General features: G+C 38.6%; 2 long non-coding RNA genes across 7 annotated transcripts in view; one reads left to right on the top strand and one right to left on the bottom strand.

Annotated features, from left to right (window-relative positions):
- Window positions 1–18,043, top strand: part of LOC147346107 (uncharacterized) — a 321,158-nt gene that overhangs the window by 118,253 nt on the left and 184,862 nt on the right. The window lies entirely within an intron of this gene.
- The window catches only part of LOC147346108 (uncharacterized), a 36,515-nt gene continuing 23,153 nt past the window's right edge, over window positions 4,682–18,043 (bottom strand). For both annotated transcript variants that reach the window (XR_015153459.1, XR_015153460.1), the window contains exon 3: window positions 4,682–5,079. This is a non-coding gene — a long non-coding RNA (uncharacterized LOC147346108). The remainder of the gene's footprint in view (window positions 5,080–18,043) is intronic.

The following is an 18,043-nucleotide window of genomic DNA, read 5'->3' as shown; positions in this document are numbered from 1 at the left end:
GATCCCATGGAATAGGAAATGGCAACCCACTCCAGTATTCTTGCCTGGAAAATCCCATGGACAGAAAAGCCTGGCAGGCTACAGTTCATGGGGTCACAGAGAGTTGGACATGACAGGGTGCCCACAGACACACACACACATACACACAGATTTGTCACTAAATAAATATGTGATCTTTGTGAATTTACTTAACATTTCTGAGGATGACTTTTTATTTTCAAAATTATAAATAATACTTTGATACCTTATTTAGCTTACTGCATTGGAGGATGTGAACAACAGTACTTAATAATCACCATGTCTTCCTCTTCCCCACATGCATATCCCTTCCTCCTCCTTTCTATGATATCGTTCAATTCCATTCCTACTATGTATTCTTTCCCAATTTCAGTATTGTGGTCAACAACCCATCCTTGACCTTCTCAGCTCCAGCCAGCTACCCCTCCAACTTCACGCCATGCTCTTGGAAACATCCTAATCTTTTCATAATCCTGTCCAAATCCACTGTTGCGTTCCTAACTATTAGTAGTTAAACTAATGACTCTATGAGATACAGGTTTAATTTTTTTAGGCTAAAATATCTCATAGAGTGTGTTGGGTACTTTCTATTGCATTATGTTGTAATGCACATGACGTTGGTTTTCTTGATTTTTATTGATATTAATACCGGTCAAGAGATTTAAGTGGTGGTAGCCTGATCTTTCTGAAAGAATAATTTTAATTTTAAAAAACATTAAAGAAAACAGTAATATATAGTTTTTGTGTCTCATAGAAAATACATTTTCGTCCATACAACTTTCTCTTTTACTATCCATTAACTGGCATTTAACACAATAAAGATGCTTTTATCAAATGTTACTGTTACTGTTTAACTACGAGATAATTTCCAAACTCGTTCTCTGGATCATATCAACTCAGTGAATTGAAGATATAGTAACATATTTCATACATTTCAATATTATTCATTGCATATGTTCTGTAACAATTTTCTGAAAAGTGCTCAATACTCAAAAATGACACAATCATAATGAAAAACTTTATTGAAGTTGTTTAAACTGCTTTATAGTGCAGTACCTGGCAACAAGGAAGGTGAAAGAATGAATGAAATTATTAGTAAAAGTTTTTGAATAATCTCTAAATGGATGATTTTTAATAGCCAAGGAAATTATTTTTTAACTTAATATGTTTGAGGTTTCCCCAACTTAATTGTTAAAGATACTTGCAGCTAAATTTTGTTACTGTAATATTCCATGGACATCCATCCTGTCAAATCTACTTTAGGCTGCATAAAATTGTCTTTGTTACTGTTTCCTACTTAAGACTGTGTCTCTTGGTATTTGTACATTTCCTACCCCTCCACCACTCATCTCTAGTTCTTACTGTAGCTATGATACTGAGCACCACACTTGGAATCATGCCCTCTGAACAGGAATTGCCCTGTTGCCTAGTTACTGTTGGATTTTGAAAAATCCTTTTAATCTCTGAGCTTCATTTATCTCATATGTAAAACCATATTAGTGATCTCAGCCTCACAGGACTGTTGAGAAGATTAAGTGAGACTTTCTATATGAAATTCCCAGAGACATTGCCTGGCATATCATTGGTTTTCAAGAAATGCGGGTTTAATACCTTTTAATCAAATATCCCCTCACTATCCACATTAAAGTCCTTTCTTTATATGCTCATTTGTCCTTTCCTTGGTCCAACTTTTAAAAACAATTTTTGGATCATCGCCTTTTTTGAGAATCTATTTAAAGTTATAGGCTCTTTTTAAAGAAATATATTCTTATAGCATATTTGATATAAATTCAGGAATTCATGAATACCCTTAGGAGATTCATTGACCGCAGATTAATAATTCTTCGCTTGGGCTGATCATGTTCACTCTCATAAATGCCAAGTGTGATTTATGAATATATTGTTAACCCATAAACTTCTGTCCTCCATTCACAATTCCCATTGGACATCTTCCTCTAGGTAAATATCCACTTTACACTTTGAACTTCACATACTTCAAATGACACTAATCTTCCCTATTCCAAATCAGTTGTCTCAATGACTTTCTTTTCCTTAAGGTATCATTTTTTCAAGCAACCAAATTTGAATCATGGCAGTGTGAGGAAATAACCAATGCCACTGAGAGAGTAGTCAGTTTTGAAGAGCCAGTAGAGCCAGGATAAGAATCTGGATGAGAGATTAAATGGGCTTCCCTGGTGGCTCAACTATAAAGAATCCACCTGCCAATGCAGGAGATGCAGGTTCAGTCCCTGGGTAGGGAAGATTCCCTGAAGAAGGGCATGGCAACCCACTCCAGTATTATTGCCTGGAGAATTCTATGGACAGAGGAGCCTGGCACATTATAGTCCATGGGGTTGCAAAGGGTCGGACATGACTTAGAGACTAAACAACTGCAACAACAAAGAGGTTAAACACCATGAATTCATTGAAATATTTCTCACCATCTTATCCTGTCTCCCCTATCACCATAGCAATAAACATTCCTTGAGAAGGGGCAAGAAGCTGTAACATAGATTGGCAAATGCCTCCAATTAAAAAGCATTTTCTTTAGAGGACTCAAGTACACACACACACACTGGATTTTTTTTTTTTTTTTTAGTTCAGTTCAGTTCAGTCTCTCAGTCGTGTCCGACTCTTTGCGACCCCATGAACTGCAGCACACCAGGCCTCCCTGTCCATCACCAACTCCCGGAGTCCACCCAAACCCATGTCCATCGAGTCGGTGATGCCATCCAACCATCTCATCCTCTGTCGTCCCCTTCTCCTCCTGCCCTCAATCCTTCCCAGCATCAGGGTCTTTTCAAATGAGTCAGCTCTTCGTATCAGGTGGCCAAAGTATTGGAGTTTCAGCTTCAACATCAGTCCTTCCAATGAACACCCAGGACTGATCTCCCTTAGAATGGACTGGTTGGATTTCCTTGCAGTCCAAGGGACTTTCAAGAGTCTTCTCCAACACCACGGTTCAAAAGCATCAATTCTTCTGCGCTCAGCTTTCTTTAACATTGTGCAAATAAATGTGTCACCTACTTTGTGATTTGGAAAAGGATCCAGAATTATCTAAGATATTTCTCAATATTGTAGCCCCCAAAATGTTGCTTTGAAAGTGAAAGTGAAGTCGCTCAGTTGTGTCCAACTCTTTGCGACCCCATGGACTGTAGCCTACCAGGCTCTTCCTTCCATGGGATTTTCCAGGCAAGAATACTGGAGTGGGTTGCCATTTCCTTCTCCAGGATATCTTCCCGACCCAGGGATTGAACCCGGGTCTCCTGCATTGTAGGCAGACGCTTTACCATCTGAGCCACCAGGGAAGTCAATATGTTGCTTTACTTCCATGCATAACCTCTCTTGCATCTAATATACATGGTTAAATAGATGTTCACATTATACTAGTCATTCATAATAAATAATGGAAATGTGAAGGATTCCAGCTTTACTATTATACAAAGATGAACCAAATGTAAGTGACCACCAAATTGTTTCATGCTAATAAGCAAATAAATCTATAAGAATTCTTTATCTGGATCATCAAAGAAGATACTGAAAATATGCACTGATTTAAAATCTCTGCCCTTCACCTGCATATCCCACATAACTTACCTAAATTCTAAATTAGGAGTCTTGTTAAACATTAAATTGCTCCCGAAATATGTTAATCACTTTATCATGTATAATATTAGCTCTATTGGGAAATGCTGTTGTTGAATCTTCATTATGATCTTCAAAACCTAGAATAGAATTTTGTGGATCATGATATCAAAATCCCATGTAGCCCATGACAGTTGTAGGTTCTGAACTCAACCCCTGTCTCAACTAAAGAAATTCTGCATTCAGAATTCTTCAGAATATTTCAAATCACCAGTCACATGATCATGAGTTGAAATAATTGCTAAAGTTAAATAATGTAGACTAGATCAAATGTCCCAGCTCTTAATCTTCTAGCTTCTCATAACTGCTTTCTTCTTAGTATTCATTAAAATATTCTCTAACATCTCAAAAACCAAATAGGCTATGTACTCAGATTTTCACATACGTAAATGACAGATCTTACTAATGACTGCTAAGAAAGTCACCATACTGAAATAGGCAGAGTCTATAATCTACAAATTATCATTAATGTGGCATTTTTAAAAAGCAGCTTTGGTCTCATAGTCCAAGACAATTAGCCAATAATCATGAGTTTTATCCCAACAGAAAGAGAGAAGATAAATGACTCAATGTGGATAAATAAGTTGAAAAAAATACTTTACCATAACACTTTCTGGAGTAATGACCATCTGTTTTAAAGAGTTATGGGTTTATTTGCCATGACTTTGAGATAAAGACAGCACAACAAAAGAGAGTTGAGTGTCATTTTTTAAAGCTGTGATAGTAACTATCTAGGATAGTGGTATGATTGGTAAAAATTGTAGATTATTTTTTGCCATACTATTAAATGTATTGTCACCTTGAGATTTTTAGAAAAACATCCTGAAGATTTGATTAAAAGATTAGATGAAGACCCTGAGTAGATAGTTGATGATCTAATAGGAAATGGAATTCTAAATTATTTTTTAATAAACAAGAATAAATCTGTGGAAATGGTTACATGGTAGAGTGAATCACCGAGCTAACTATTTTACAGATTGGGAAACATAACACAGTTTAGACTTTCAAAAATGTCAGAAAACTTTAATTAGGAAAATGATACATGAAGAAATTAAAAGTGCTAAAAATGGAATTTCTTCCAAGAAAAGGGGTAGAAGTCTTAAAAAGAGCTTCTCACGTTGACTTGATGTTCAGAACATCTACTCTGGGGAGCAGTCTCCACATTACACACAGTGGGGTCTCAGCAAGCACCCTTCTCTAGAGTAAGGATGTATCATCATAGAAATCTGTTATCACAGGAGTTACATTTTCCCTAGAGACCTTGATGGCAGGCAGCAGCCCTTAGCCTGGAAGTGAATCCAGACACACATCTGTGCAAAATTTTGTGTACAATTAACCCCCTTCGCCAGTCTATCATCTCCCGTTGTGTCTGCAGTCAACAGGGACACCTCTGCTCTTGGGAACCTTGAATGATGCCTGTGAAAACAAGCATTTGGTGATTGCAAAAACATGAACTTAACCCACATTCACAAACCAGATTTCTTTCCAATAAAGACATCAGAAACAACTGCCTGCCTGCACCAAATGTTGATTAATGAACCAATCTAAGGTTGCCAGCTGTGGTACCGCTGCCATAGGTAGGCTCTATAAATATTCACTGATGATGATTAAATGAAGAACTGCTCCCCTGGGAAGTAGTATTTAGACTTGATTTTGTAAGCAGTGGACAAGTCTGGTAGGAGGAGACCAAATTATCTCTAATTGACTCATCACTTTTGACCTCACAAGCTTTTCAAATGTACACCAATCCTCAGCACATTAATCAAATTGGAAACACTCATCTGCAAGAAACATTCATCAAAAGTCATTTCTATAATACTGCTAAATATTACATAAATTAAGTTAGGATGTTGAGATTCCTCAGTAATAATAATTTACATTCATTTGCATTCATTAGTTTCATATTTTATAAAAACGTGTACATCTTGCCTCCTTATATTCTAACATTGTGTTCTTACAGTAATTCTGTAAATAGTGTACTGGAGGTCTCTTTATTTCTTGATCATATGATCTGCTCAAGGTCATACAGATAAGTATGAGGCATAGCTGAGACAATCAGCTAGATTTTTCTTTTTTGTTTTAGATCTCAAGTTTATCGTGTCCATCAAGTTAAGGATCCACAATTATTACATTAGACAACAAGAAAGCTCTCTTATTAATAGAAAATATTTATATTAGTGAAAGCAAGTTGGCACATTGTTATGTGGTTTCTCTCCAATGAGTTAAGGAATGCCTTCATTAAAATAAAAACACATAATAATTATATAAGACAATGTGAACTTATTTTTTTGAGTTGGCTTCTTAGGGATGGTATCTAATTACAATGGAAGAGAAATAAATGATGATTTCATAAAAATGTATTGTGTATGGTATCAGGCAAGAGTATTTTACATTCATAGAAAAATGTCCAAGGTTCTCAATCCTTGTAGAAGCCTTTATATTTGTTTCAAATTGTATTTTAGGTCTCTATGAGACTTTTCTATTGCGATCATAGCTTATCAGGTAATGCAACAGAAAATTCCATTCTGTAAATTGTATTTGCTTCCTACAAGCCGGCTTCATCAAGTAGAATATGAGCTAGTTCAGGAAGCATAGAATCAGAATTCAGATATTTATGGAAACTAAATATTTTCCTCTATTTTAACTTTATGGATCTGTTCAAGTAGAACTATGACAATGATACAGGGCAAAAGAAAAAAAAAATCACTGTGCCATTGTACAATGTTTCTGAAAATGCTGTTTTGTTAAAATTTTTTGTTACATAACTTAGCAACAGTTTTTTAAATATAATTTTTTATTTTTGGCTGTTCTCAGTCTTTGTTGCTGCATGGGCTTTTCTCTAGTTGTGGTGAGCAAGGGCTATTCTCTAGCTGTGGTGCAAGGGCTTCTCACGGTGGTGGCTTCTCTTGTTGAAGACCATGGGCTCTAGGGCGTCAGGCTTCAGTCACTGCAGCATGCAGGCGCAGCAGGTGCAATTCGAGGGCTCTAGAGTGCAGAGTGCAGATTCTGCAGTTGTGGTGCATGGGCTCTGTCGCTCCATGGCATGTGGGATCTTCCCAGATCAAGGATCAAGCTCATGTCTGCTGCATTGGCAGGCAGATTCTTTACCACTGAGCCACGAGGGAAGCCTTTTTTTTTTTCTTTTTTTTCCTTTTAAGTACTACATGAACTTAATACCCAGTCTATTGATGCCTCCATGTCTGGCATAATTTAGGTGTGATGGGAATTAGAGGACCAAGGCTGCTAAAACGAGTACTGAGTATAAACCATTCCTGAAGAATCATCTGAGTTTGTTTAGGAAAAAAGCAAGTTTACATGCAGTAATTGGAAAATGATAAGTTACATCACATGTTCAGCCACTGTTATAAATCATGAGTTAAGAGAGATGTGCCTTTCAAATGACAGGTCTGGAGGTAGCCCTCTAAGATGGGAAGCTTCTGATGCTAAAGACAAAGGAGGGACCATCTTGTAAAAGGCACACAGTGGATCACAATGAGATTAGTGGAGTGGCCGTGAATTAGGTCAGGCCAACCACAAGGACAGAAATGGTATGGACCTAACAGAAGCAGAAGATATTAAGAAGAGATGGCAAGAATATACAGAGGAACTGTACAAAAAAGATCTTCATGACCCAGATGATCACGATGGTGTGATCACTGACCTAGAGCCAGACATCCTGGAATGTGAAGTCAAGTGCACCTTGGAAAGCATCACTACGAACAAAGCTAGTGGAGGTGAGGGAATTCCAGTTGAGCTATTCCAAATCCTGAAAGATGATGCTGTGAAAGTGCTGCACTCAATATGCCAGCAAATTTGGAAAACTCAGAAGTGGCCACAGGACTGGAAAAGGTCAGTTTTCATTCCAATCCCAAAGAAAGGCAATGCCAAAGAATGTTCCAACTACCGCACAATTGCACTCATCTCACACGCTAGGAAAGTAATTCTCAAAATTCTCCAAGCCAGGCTTCAGCAATATGTGAACCGTGAACTTCCTGATGTTCAAGCTGGTTTTAGAAAAGGCAGAGGAACCAGAGATCAAATTGCCAACATCCGCTGGATCGTAGAAAAAGCAAGAGAGTTCCAGAAAAACATCTATCTCTGCTTTATTGACTATGCCAAAGCCTTTGACTGTGTGGATCACAATAACCTGTGGAAAATTCTGAAAGAGATGGGAATACCAGACCACCTGTTCTGCGTCTTGAGAAATTTGTATGCAGGTCAGGAAGCAACAGTTAGAACTGAACATGGAACAAGAGACTGGTTCCAAATAGGAAAAGGAGTACGTCAAGGCTGTATATTGTCACCCTGCTTATTTAACTTATATGCAGAGTACATCATGAGAAACACTGGACTGGAAGAAACACAAACTGGAATCAAGATTGCCGGGAGAAATATCAATAACCTCAGATATGCAGATGACACCACCCTTATGGCAGAAAGTGAAGAGGAACTCAAAAGCCTCTTGATGAAAGTGAAAGTGGAGAGTGAAAAAGTTGGCTTAAAGCTCAACATTCAGAAAACGAAGATCATGGTATCCGGTCCCACCACTTCATGGGAAATAGATGGGGAAACAGTGGAAACAGTGTCAGACTTTATTTTTCTGGGCTCCAAAATCACTGCAGATGGTGACTGCAGCCATGAAATTAAAAGACACTTACTCCTTGGAAGGAAAGTTATGACCAACCTAGATAGCATATTCAAAAGCAGAGACATTACTTTGCCAACAAAGGTTCGTCTAGTCAAGGCTATGGTTTTTCCTGTGGTCATGTATGGATGTGAGAGTTGGACTGTGAAGAAGGCTGAGCACCGAAAAATTGATGGTTTTGAACTGTGGTGTTGGAGAAGACTCTTGAGAGTCCCTTGGACTGCAAGGAGATCCAACCAGTCCATTCTGAAGGAGAACAGCCCTGGGATTTCTTTGGAAGGAATGATGCTAAAGCTGAAACTCCAGTACTTTGGCCACCTCAGGTGAAGAGTTGACTCATTGGAAAAGACTCTGATGCTGGGAGGGATTGGGGGCAGGAGGAGAAGGGGACGACAGAGGATGAGATGGCTGGATGGCATCACTGACTTGATGGACATGAGTCTGAGTGAACTCCGGGAGTTGGTGATGGACAGGGAGGCCTGGCGTGCTGTGATTCACGGGGTCGCAAAGAGTCAGACGCGACTGAGTGACTGATCTGATCTGAACCACAAGGAGAGGCCAGCTCATCTCTGATGTGGTGAGAGGATGACTTGGTGAGATGAACTGAAAGAATGACTCGGGTCTTAAAGTGGATTTAGCTTTGAAATGTGAAAACATTTGACGAATTTTAGAATCTACATTCTATCATCGTTTTAAATTTTTTTATTGATTTTTATTGGAGTGTTGTTGCTTTACAATGTTATGTAAGCTTCAGATATACAACAAAGTGAGTCAGTTATACATATATCCATTCTTTTCTTAGATTCTATTTCCATATAGGTCATTATAGAGTATTGAATAGAGTTCCCTGTGCTATACAATAGGTCCTTATTAGTTATATATTTTGTATATGAAATGAAGTCGTGTCTGACTCTTTGTGACCCCATGGACTATAGCCTGCCAGGCTCCTCTGTCCGTGGAATTCTCCAGGCCAGAATACTAGAGTGGGTAGCCTTTCCCTTCTCTAGGGGATCTTTCCAACCCAGGGATCAAACCCAGGTCTTTTGTACTGCAGGAAGATTCTTTACTATCTAAGCCACCAGGGAAGTGCAAGAATATTGGAGTAGGTAGTCTATCCAGGGAAGCACAAGAATACTGGAGTAGGTAGCCAATCCCTTCCCCAGAAAATCTTCCCAACCTAGGAATCAAACCAGGGTCTCCTGCATTGCAAGTGGATTCTTTACGTTCCCTGATAACTCAGCTATCAGGGAAGCCCATTTTATATATAATAGCATATATATGTCAATCCCAATCTTCCAATTAACTCTCCCCCACCCCCCCATTTCTTCCTTGGTAACCATAAGATTTCTGCATCTGTGACTCTATTTCTATTTTATAAATAGATTCATTTGTACCATTTTTTTAAAAATCCCACACATGAGTGATACATATATGTGTGTGTGTGTGTGTCTCTCTGACTTACCTCACTCAGTATGACAATCTCTAGGTACATCCATGTTGCTGTGTATTCTCTTTTTAAAAGTCCTTTGCCCGAGGCAACCTGTGACTCAGTCCAGAGAAAGTTATGTTTTATTTCTTTACGCACAGTAGGTGTTAAGCACCTACTAAGTGGGGGCACTCCTGTAGTCCTTGTGGATGGGTGAGACACAACAAAGAATGTCTGGTTCCTGTTCATCAGGAGGGCATAGTCTCATGGCAGAGAGGTGTGTACACTTTAGTTATAGTATGACTTGGTAAGTGCCATAGGTAAGAGCATGCTTGGCACAAAATGCTGAGGAGAAATGTATCAAGGGAAGCTTGGTTTTGTCAGCTGAGAAGATAAGGGATGGTTCGGTGGGAGGAGGGAGGGACTGGCAAATGAGAAGGCGCAGAGGGATGAGGAAGCGCACCATGTTGCGGGAAGGATACATTTCATAGTTGTGGATCGTGAAGCTTCTTGGGTGCAACAGCAGAATGTTTACAAAGTTAGCAGGAGAAAGATTATGAAGAGCCTGGTATGTCACACTGAGTTAGGGATTCATCCCATAGGCAAAGGAGACTGAGGAAAGTTGATTCAGAAGCAAATGTTCCCATTCTGAGACTGGGGAAAAACAAAGAACTCTGCTAGAGAGTAGAATGTTGGTTGGCAAGGGAAATCTGGAGACAAGTAATTTGGACAGGATGTATTTGAATCATTCAGCCAAGATATGAGAGCTTTGTCAAAGATACCTCAATAGAGCTGTTAAAAAATCAGTAATTAATTAAAACGGCTGATTAAAAAGACATGAGCAGTGGAGGAGAGGAGGGGAATACAGAGAGAGATGATCACTAACTAGGCTTAGAAACTCAAAAACACCCGCAGACATTATATTGGAATTTTGTCACTGGTATGGCAGCTAGCAATAGCTATTCTCCTTTGAATTATTCAAAGAGCCCAAACTTTTAATTTAAAACTAGCAGTAAAAGCGGAGAAGGCAATGGCACCCCACTCCAGTACTCTTGCCTGGAAAATCCGTGGACAGAGGAGCCTGGTAGGCTGCAGTCCATGGGGTCGCTAAGAGTCGGACACGACTGAGCGACTTCACTTTCACTTTGCACTTTCATGCACTGGAGAAGGAAATGGCAACCCACTCCAGTGTTCTTGCCTGGAGAATCCCAGGGATGGGGAAGCCTGGTGGGCTGCTGTCTATGGGGTCACACAGAGTCAGACACGACTGAAGCGACTTAGCTGCAGCAGCAGCAGCAGCAATAAAAGAATTATTATACCCGCCACTAACTACCATATAGACCATTAGCATGACTAGGATATAAAGTTAATTGAAGTCAGACTGTCTTGGTATTTTAAAATAGATGAAACCTGTTAGAATGATGTAAATGTTGTTGAGGTCACATATGGAAGTTGATATCTTTGGAAGTTTCATTATTCAGAAATGGTTTATAATTTTCAACACCTTTTAAATTATTGCCCTAGCATTTACAAATGTAAAAGGTTAATTATTTCATCATTGCCTCTGACAGTATTCAGCACATTTTGGGGAAGAAACTATGTATCTCACCATCAATCCATGAGCAGTTTTAAATTCTTATGATGACTTTGTAAATGGTTCTTTTTTGTGTAGTTTGGGGATGATTATTTAGAATATTCATCCAACAAACACCCTGAAATTTGAATCTCATTTATATGTATACTCCATAAAATTAGAATTTATTATTTCTTGATAGAGGTTCAATGTTATGGTTTTATAGATTAGCTGTGGTTTTATTAAAAGCAGTAGGCAAAATTATAATCATTTGAGGACCATTACTCATCTGAAAGGTGCTAACACTGTCCTACCGCTAGTATAATTATATGTTAATGGAAGATTCTTAGCCACAGAAAACCCATGGTACATTATCACCGCTGCAATCACGAGCAACGAAAGATATATGAGAGAGATACAAATGTAGTGTTGGAAATGTAGTGGATGGCTTTTCTTTGGTAGTGATTTTTCAAAATGATGAGTATATATAATAATCAGTATCCTGTGGTGTCAATTTATGAGAATTGTTGTATTATCCATACAATTTTCTGTATAATCACAAAAGAATTAGAATCTGGTTCAAAGTTATTCAGTCAAGTTGACATTTAACTTTCAAGACTTTTTTCTTGTTGTGAATCAGTAAATGTATTAAAATTCTCTAGCTAAACAGAAGCAATAGAAGCAACTATATATATAGTTGTTTTTCAGCCACTAGGTCATGTCCGACTCTTTGCAACACTATGGACTGTAACATGCCAGGCTTCCCTATCCTTTACTATCTCCTGGGGTTTGCTCAAATTCATGTCTTGAGTTGGTGATGCTATCTAACCATCTTATCCTCTGCTGTCCCCTTCTCCTTTTGCCTTCAATCTTTCCCAGCATCAGGGTCTTTTCCAATGAGTCGGCTCTTCACATCAGGTGGCCAAAGTATTGGAGCTTTTTATTTGTAGGTACTTTATATATGCTAAGTCACTGAAATCTTAAATCTTGTTACAACATACCCATCGTACAGATGGATAAATGGAGACTTGAAGAGATTAAGCGTGATTCATATCATATGTCTACTAAGCTTGGATTCCAAAACTTTGCCTCTGTGACTGCTATACAAGACTGCCTCTCAAAGAATGAATCCTAGGGCTACTTCTTAAAATATGAAATGAAAGCCGACATCTTTTCTATTTGCATATTCAGATATCTGAGGTTTTGGAATAATTTTCAAGGATGGGCATCTGAGAAAACTGATAAGGATAAGTGGGAAGGGAAAAGGAAGACAGCATCTTGACTATTGCTTCTTTCTGCTCCTACAAAGTGAGTTCTACCCTCAGAGGGGGCAGAAGGATGTTCATATGAACCATATTAACATTTGAGTGACTAGATGGGGTTCCACACTGGAGCCGGGTAACTAAAGTGGAACTAAGGGAAGCTGGCATCCAGAATTGATGCAACAAAAGTTAGTTCAATGAAAAAAATATTTTCTGCCCAACAAATGCCCAAGCAATTACTCCCTGCCTATCCAACTTACTTATTTTCAATTCCTTACTTAATCCTCACCTTCTCCATGAAGTTCTTTTATCAGTCAGACTGATTACAGTTGTAAATACAAAGACGTTGACTCAAGTTGCTTTTAAACTATAATGTTAACTCATCTACATGGAAATCTAGAGTTAGGGCTACTCCAATGTAGTCTTCAAGGGTATAGGTCCTTCCTCTTCACTGAGGCTTTTAAACTGTTATTGGCACTTCCCTGGTGGTTCAGTGGTAAAGAGCCTGACTGTCAATGCCGGAGACATGGGTTTGATCCTTGGGTTGGGAAGATCCCCTGAAGTAAGAAATGGAAACCCACTCCAGTATTCTTGCCTTGGAAATACCATGAACAGAGGAGCCTGGTGGGCTACAGTCCAAAAGAGTTGGACACAACTGAGCGACTAAACGACAACAAGCTTTCTCCAACCTACGTGTGGTTCCTCTTTGGTTACTAGCTGACTATTTATGGCTATGTGATTCCTTGTTTGTGTGTATTAGGAGAGGGAAGGGAACTTCTCCCCAACAATAGAATATAATTCCTTCCCTTCGGTTTGATTGGATAAAATTAATTGGACGAGTTTGTGTTGCTTGTATCCTCCTGTTCAAATAACTATTACTGGAGTTTATTCAAAATACCTTCTGCATCTGGACATTAAACACAGACAGGAAAAAAAAATCAGGGTTCTATTAGAAATGAGGCAGGAAGGAAGTGATGTTTTATAGATGACATGTAGTATTTACATCAATCATCCATCTTTGACTTATGTACTAGTTTGGCCCTGGAAGAATTACTTGCATACAGTAATAATTGCATATATCCACTTAAGCATTTTTGAGTTTTTCCTGTTTTATACAATGATGTGTTAACATTGCTTTTTTTTTTTTCTAAATGTATTATGAAATCTTTGTGTATACACTAGAAAGTGTTAGTCACTCAGTCATGTCCAACTCTTGGCAACCCCATGGATTGTAGCCCGCCAGGCTCCTCTGTCCATGGGATTCTCCAGGTAAAAACACCGGAGTGGGTAGCTGGTTCCCTTCTCCAGGGGATGTTTCCAACCCAGGGATTAAACCTGTGTCTCCTGCATTGCAGGCAGATTCTTTACAATTGAGCCACTGGGGAAGCCCATACACTAGAACGTGTATGATAAAAATAGAAAATGTGAAGACAAATATAATTCACATTTCTCAGTGCAAAGGCACACATAGAAGTAGTAGAACATTACTTATGCCTTTGAAGGCTGCTGTGTGTCCCTTTGCTATTTGAATATCCCTGCCTCCCTTCAGAGGTAATCACTGTCTTGAATTTTTATCATTCCTTTGATTGTATTTATAATTTTCTCTATATTTAACTCATTATAAACAATGTAGAGATTAAAAAAAACTTTATATATATATACATATATACACTGTATGCATCATTTTGCATTGATTTTTCCTTCTTTATATTCTGCTAGTGATATTCATCAATGTTGATACATGTAGCCCCTTTCATTCCTATTCACTGATATATAGTACTTCATGGTATGATGACACCATACTTTTGTGTGTGTATGTGTGATTCTGCTGATAAGGGACATTTGTTTTATTCTCCTGATTTCCTTCTGTTTTACACAAAGCTTCCATAAATCTTGTATGCACTTTTTTTCTGGTACACTTGTATAAGACCTATTCTAGAATGTATAGATCCAAATGTTGAATTGCTGTAAACTGTGGAATATACATCATCATCTTTACTGATCATTACTAAATTATCTTCCAAGTGGGTCTACTATCAACAATCATGTTTGTGTCCCCTTTGTTATATATTCATGTAACAATGATACTCTGAAACTTTCTCCAGTTTTACTCATGTGCATTTAAAATGGTATTTCATATTGACTTTTTTGTAATTATACATAAGAATAAGCACTTTGTTGTTTTGGGGGCATTTATTTATGGATCTATAAATGGAGAAGGCAATGGCACTCCACTCTAGTACTCTTGCCTGGGAAATCCCATGAGTGGAGGAGCCTGGTAGGCTATAATCCATGGGGTCGCAAAGAGTCGGACACGACTGAGTGACTTCGCTTTCACTTTTCACTTTCATGCATTGGAGAAGGAAATGGCAACCCACTCCAGTGTTCTTGCCTGGAGAATCCCAGGGACGGGGGAGCCTGGTGGGCTGCCGTTTATGGGGTCGCACAGAGTCAGACACAACTGATGTGACTTAGCAGCAGCAGCAGTAGCATGGATCTATAAAATGCCTATTTATTCCTTTTGTCCATTCTATCATTGTCTTAAGACTAGGCATTATGAATAACTACCCTTTTCCTGGTTAATGGGAGGCAAATACTTCTCCCAGTTTTTTCATCTTGTTCTTGAGCCTTTTAAATCCTGAATTTTAATACCTGAAAGTTTTAAAATGATTATTCAGCTGAATTAGATTGTTTCTTCACAGTTTGTGCTTTTTATATTTTGCTTAAGAAATCCTTTACTAAACCCAATGTATATAAAATTCTCTTAGGTTTTTCCCTATGTACTTTAAACCCCGCTTTTCACAGAATGCAATCCACCCAAAATTTGTTTCCATGTACAATTGAGTATACAAATTTCCTTTTCTTTTTTCCACTATTGCCCATTAGCATTTAAAATTTTCCTCCTTTTCCCATGATCCACCATGATAGCACGAAGATGGAATAGGCCTTAATTTATGCCTGGATAATTTTAGACTCTTCTCTGTACAGTGTGGTCCTTTGTCTATTTCTGTGCTTACACCACACTGTTATAAAAAAAGCCTCAATCTGTTGTAGGGCAAGCATCTCCCTTCATTCTTTCTCAGGAGTGCTTTCATACTTTCTTAAATTTCATGACCCTTTATGTTTTCATGTACTTCTTAGAGATAGCTTGTTAATTTGCATGAAATATACCATTGGGGTTTTGTTTTCACTTGCTTTAAATTTACAGGTTATTTTAGAAAGCCTGTGTTATTGTAATAGTGAATCTTCTTGTCCATGAAAATAGTGTATCTTACTGTTTCTCTGGGGATTTGGGGGGTGTGCTTCATTGGCATTTTAATACTTTTCTCAATAGTTTTCCTCTAGAGGTGGCTTTCTTTATATCTTATCTGGCTTGGGTTCTGTTGGGATTCTTGATGTTATGTGATAGCTTGGTTTCTACAGTCAGTTTTGAAAGATTCCAGGCAATTACCTCTTCAAGCATTGCTTCTATTCTGTTTATTGTCTGTATCACTTCTTAGACTCCATATGCATGTATATTAGAATGTTTTCCTATGTTTTATCTGTTTTTATACCCTTTTGTGTCCTTGCTAGGACAGGTCCTGGTCCCCAGATTTCTGCTCTTTGAGGCTGTCCGTGGACTGGGGTTCTTTCTACCTTGTTGCTTTACCCGTTTGAGCTGTTGCCCTTGTCGTCACTGTGGGCATGACTGATGGCTCAGTCGTGTACCCTCAATCCAGTGAGTGGGAGGAGGAGAGAAACATGGAGGGCACACATCCCAGTGCCCTGAACATCCTTGCATGGCCAGACCTGGCTGCAACAGAGATGGAGAGATGTGCTTTTTATCCTGGGTGGTCATATGTCTGGCAAAATTAAGACTCTGATAAAAGAGGGGATGATGAATATTGGAGGAAAGTTAGTAATCTCTGCCACAGCTGGTTCCTAGCTTTCCCTCCTTGTGTCTAAATTAACAAGGAGGAAGTAAATGTGTACATGAAAGTAGTTTTTGAAATGTCCTAGATGTGCTCTGGACAAACACTACATTTATTTTAAATTGAAGTCTTATTTTGTATTGAAATATAGTTGATTTACAGTATTTTATTGGTTTCAAGTGTGCAACATAGTGATTCAATATTTTTATAGATTATATTTCACTTAAAATTATTATAAAATATTGGCTATATCCTGTGTCATACAATATATCCTTGTAATTTATTTATTTTATACATGGTGATTTGTACCTCTTAATCTCCTACCCCTATCACATCCCTCCACACCATTGGTAACCACTCGTTTGTTCTCTGTAAATCTGTTTTTCTTTTGTTATATTCATTCATTTGTTTCATCTTTTAGATTCCACATGTAAGTAATAACAAATCTAAAAATATATGGTTAATGTGAATATCTTATATTGCTTGTTAATAGTAAAGGCCCTCAACATTAGATTCCAGATATGAGGGAGGGAGAGAGAGTCCTCTTTGTGCAAGTGATGGGAATGCCTTTCTTCCCAGATGGAATGTTCAGCCACCCTGGTTTTGGCTGATTGGGGTGGCTCACAGCTGCTCTAGGAAGGACAATGGATTAGTCCCAAGCTTTATTTCTGATCTAGAGACTAAGGTTCTCCAATTCCAGGCTGTGCAGACAGCAGTACTCGAAACTGTAGAGAAGCCACTCTGGCCTTTGCATCAATTAACTGTAAGCACAGTGATGATGTATTATGAGCCACTTAACAACTTGATGGATCAAAACAACAACCACTTATCATCTCACAGTTCTGTGGTTCACAAGTGTTGGCTGGGATCAACTAGGCTCTCTTAGGCCTCAGCAGTCCCCTATGTGTCCGGTAGGTTCTTGGCTAAGTTTACTCCCAGGCGTGGGCCTTGGATGGGAAAACTGGGTGACTGGGTCTGCTCCCAAGGGCCCTAACCCTCCAGCAGACCCTCCAGGCCACGTCAAGGGACCGAGCAAGAGGAGAGGTGCATGTAAGGGGCTGAAACCAACACTCTATAGCTTCTGGAACATTCTAGCAGCAGGAGAGAGTCTTTAGGACCAGTCGAGGCTTAACGTGCAGCAAGACAGACTCCACTTCTCAGCTGGAGGAGCCACAAGGTCATGTTAGAAAGATCTGGATGCTGAGAGGAGTGGGATATTGTTACCTATCTACCACTCTCATTTAGTTTAATATTTTGTAGTTCTAGTTAACTGTGTAATATCTTGAAAAGGTTAAAAGTCATTTTCCCTTAAAATGAATCATTTTTCTAGTCCTTTCTGGAAAGTACAAGAACTCTTGGTGAGAAGGGATATTTACTGCTTCCTTTGCATTAGTGGAAATGTCAGAAAATTAAAGGGGAAACTATTGTTCCCTAAGAAATAATTTACAGCCTTCCATTTTTTGTTCTAGATCCCCTCTGGTGAGAAATATGCAGTCTAGGTTGCCAGAGAAACCAATTGCTGCTAGCCTTATCGGTGATGTATGCATATCCCTTTAAGTTAAG

The sequence above is a fragment of the Bos grunniens genome, chromosome 24 (assembly GCF_055505025.1).
Source record: "Bos grunniens cultivar Pamir isolate PY7600 chromosome 24, Bosgru_T2T1.0, whole genome shotgun sequence".
In the NCBI taxonomy this organism is placed as follows: Eukaryota; Metazoa; Chordata; class Mammalia; order Artiodactyla; family Bovidae; genus Bos; species Bos grunniens.
The sequence above is the reverse complement of the archived record's forward strand: the minus strand, read 5'-3'. Positions and strand labels throughout refer to the sequence as shown.